The following is a 3,836-nucleotide window of genomic DNA, read 5'->3' as shown; positions in this document are numbered from 1 at the left end:
AGAGGGGCAATGTTTAGAGTAGATGTACGAGGCAAGTTTTTTACGCAGAGGGTAGTGGGTGCCTGGAACTCGCTACCGGAGGAGGTGGTGGAAGCAGGGACGATAGGGACATTTAAGGGGCATCTTGACAAATATATGAATAGGATGGGAATAGAAGGATACGGACCCAGGAAGTGTAGAAGATTGTAGGTTAGTCGGGCAGCATGGTCGGCACGGGCTTGGAGGGCCGAAAGGCCTGTTCCTGTGCTGTACATTTCTTGTTCTTTGTTCTTTGTTGAATTTTACCCTTCTCTTGGCATCAATATTAATTCCTCAACCAGAGTCACTGAAGCAGATTATCGAGTCATGAACTGGGCTTTTGCCGGTGGGGTCTTGCTGTGCATATTTAAGCAGAAATCTCATGTCCTGAGACCAACGCTTTTCCATTGATAGGGAGGTATTGGATCTTCCTGAGGTTGAAAATCTGGCTGGAGAAATTTAACCTCGTGGAGGAAAAGGCAACATCAGGAATGAGATTCGAACCCACGCCTCCAGGAAAGACTGCGTTTTGAACGCAGCGCCTTAGACCGCTCGGCCATCCTGATGCGTCGTCGTCGAATCTAAGATCCGTGCACAAATCGACTTAAAGTCTATCTTCATCGTTATTTCATTTCAAACAAGATATGCTCTTCCTACTTTTGAACCCCAGCCAGAGTCCTGTATCTGAGTGCCATCTTTGTCCAAACCGCTGGTGGTTCAGGAGCTTCTCATTGCTGCATTGATCAGTTTGCTCTAATCAACAAGGTCCGATTTCCCGCTCCACCTGTTCCTCAGACGAAGGTATTGAAAGTCTCAGATCTGAACGGCGTGATGTGTCAATTTGGAGAGTTGCATTCTGGCGACTGCAATCTCTCTCCACAGTTGCTTCCCGTACTGCTTTCACAGACAAGTTCACAGACTGTACTGTGGTTAGCTGAAAAACAAGGAGCGGTTCAGACAGAAAGCAAAACTTTGCTACTAATAAAGAAGAAGGCAGGTGTGCTGCTGACACATAGCGACTTGTTTCCGTTTGGTGTGAGTGAGAATATAAATAGGCTTGCAACTTGCTGGCGAGGCCGTCGCCGGTGATGATGACGTGGCGTGGAATCGCTGAACCAGGTTCAGGAGCTCGAGCACCGAGCAGGGACGCTCTGTCAGGCCCGACGATTTCAAACCACAGTGTTGCCTTGATCGCCTTGTTGGATACCCCTCGTTGACAGGAACCAGTGGCAGCTATGGCATTGCCATTGTAGTCAAGGAACTGGCAGGCCGGTGGAAGAATGCTTGGTCTGGCGCGCATGGTGTCGAGGCCGGATTTTGAGATGAGGTTCGCTGATGCGCCGGTGTGAAGTTTGAATCGGATGCAAGTCTTGTCTCATTTCATTTCATTTCGTTTTCATTTCATTAATTGTGTGGACAGCACACCACTCGTCGATCCACACTGAGGTTCGAGAGGCGTGTCTCGTTGTGGTGGAAGGCAGCGCATGTGTAGTTATGATGCCCACCCGGTATGGGGACCTGACGCACTCAGCATCAGGGTCTGTTGGGCTGTCGGGATCGGAATCTGGCATGCCTTGTTGTATTGAGCGGACACTTCTGCGCCGCAGCTGGGATCGCTGGCTGCTGAGCGGTGGAGCAGATCTGCAAAGGGCTGCATAGTGGCCAAGCTTGCCACACTGTAGACACCGGCGTCCTTTTGCCGGACATTTCCGCTTTAAGTGGGTGGAGCCACAATTCGGAGATGTCATGACGCCGATGGCAGGGCATTCCGTGCGCCATCGCGCATGCGCAGTACGGTCGGTCGACGTACGCACCTGTGCAGTCGTGTTTTCGGCCTCGTCGTCCACTCGGTCATGGCGCACCTGTGCAGGGACCTGGGAAAAGCGCACAAAGTGACCACTCTCCTCGATGCTCAGGCCCTGCATTTGAACAATGGCCTGCACCCGTTCCGCCTCGTGGGAGGCCAGTTTTGCAGTTTCTGCCGCCCTGATGCGGGGGTAACGATTCTTAGCATGCTCATGGATAACGCATGTCTCGATAGCAACTGAGAGGGTCAACTGTTTGAATTTCAGGAGCTGCTGCCGAAGGGAATCGGAGTGGACCCCGAAAACGATCTGATCCCGGATCATGGAATCAACCGTCGAGTCATAGTTACATGACTGCGCTAGGATGCAGAGATGGGTCACGAAGGACTGAAAAGGTTCATTCTTACCCTGAAGCCTCTGCTGGAAAAAGTACCATTCAAAGCTCTCATTCACCTCAGTGTCGCAGTGGCTGTCAAACTTCAGCAGGACTGTTTTGAATTTTGTTTTGTCTTCGCCAGCAGCGAACGTAAGGGAGTTGTAGATGTGGATGACATGGTCCCCCGCGGTGGAGACAAATAATGTGATCTTCCAGGCATCCGATGCTGCTTCGAGGTCGGATGCCTCGATGTACAGGAGGAACTTTTGCTTGAAGATTTTCCAATTGGCGCCAAGGTTGCCGGAGATGCGGAGCTGCGGAGGAGGCTGGTGTTTTCCATTTCACCGGATGGCTGCTTCCTACAGCTCCCCACCTGGAAGTCGGACCGGCCATACACTGCCCTCGAGGGGGACAGTCGCCTCAACCACTTCCTTAGGGTTCAGTATCACAAATGGGATCTCGGTCTTCCAAAAAGAGATGGACCAAGTGGTCGACCAGTACGGTTTGTGGGCCACCTTTCCGTACTAATAAAATGTCACCATCTGCGGCCATGACCAGCAGGACCACGATGCCAACCTCGATAAATTCCTCCGCACTGCCACCCTTCTCAACCTGACCTACAACAAAGAGAAGTGTGTGTTCAGCATGACCCGGTTAGCCATTCTCGGCTATGTAGTCCAAAATGGTCTTCTCTGGCCCGACCCCGAGCGCATGCGCCCCTTCATGGAACTTCCCCAAGGCCCTCAAACACTGCCAGGGCTTCTTTTCCTACCACGCTCAGTGGGTCCCAAACTATGCCGACAAGGCCCGCCCACTCATTCAGTCCATCCAATTCCCCGTTGCGGCCGAGATTCAACATGCTTTCGTCCGCATCAGAGCAGACATCGCCAAGGCTGGGTTGCGCGCAGTGGATGAGTCACTGCTTTTCCAAGTAGAAAGCGACGCTTCAGACGTCGCCCTGGCTGCCACCCTTAACCAGGCAGGCAGACCCGTGGCATTCTTTCCCCGCACCCTTCATGTCTCTGAAATTCGACACTCATCCGTCGAGAAGGAGGCTCAAGCTATCGTTGAAGCTGTTTGAAGCGGCATTGGAGGCATTACCTGGCAGGTAAGAGATTCACTCTCCTTACGGACCAACGGTCGGTAGCCTTATTGTTCAATAACACACAGCGGGGCAAGATCAAAAATGATAAAATCTTGCGGTGGAGAATCGAGCTCTCCACCTATAATTACGAGATCTTGTATCGCCCCGGTAAACTCAACGAGCCTCCAGACGCCCTCTCCCGAGGTACATGTGCCAGCGCACATGAGGACCAACTCTGGGCCCTACACAACAGCCTTTGTCACCCGGAGGTCACCCGATTGTACCATCTGGTCAAAGCTCACAATCTGCCCTACTCCGTCGAGGAAGTAAGGACTGTGACCAGGGTCTGCCAGGTCTGTGCGGAGTGCAAGCCACACTTCTACCGGCCAGACCGTGCACGCCTGGTGAAGGCTTCCCACTCATTTGAACACCTCAGGGTGGAGTTCAAAGGGCCCCTCCCCTCCACCGACTATAACACCATATTCTCAGTGTGGTCGATGCGTACTCCAGATTCCCCTTCACCATCCCATGCCCCGATATGACGTCTGCCACC

The 3,836-nt window shown here is 52.6% G+C and overlaps 1 non-coding gene across 1 annotated transcript; it reads right to left on the bottom strand.

Annotated features, from left to right (window-relative positions):
* Positions 1 to 501: 501 nt before the first annotated feature.
* On the bottom strand, positions 502 to 584 carry trnal-caa (transfer RNA leucine (anticodon CAA)). The gene has a single exon. It is a non-coding gene; the product is annotated as a tRNA-Leu (tRNA).
* Positions 585 to 3,836: the final 3,252 nt, after the last annotated feature.

Source organism: Scyliorhinus torazame, chromosome 24 (genome assembly GCF_047496885.1).
Source record: "Scyliorhinus torazame isolate Kashiwa2021f chromosome 24, sScyTor2.1, whole genome shotgun sequence".
Lineage (NCBI taxonomy): Eukaryota > Metazoa > Chordata > Chondrichthyes > Carcharhiniformes > Scyliorhinidae > Scyliorhinus > Scyliorhinus torazame.
Note: the sequence above shows the minus strand (reverse complement) of the source record. Positions and strands in the feature narration are given on the sequence as shown.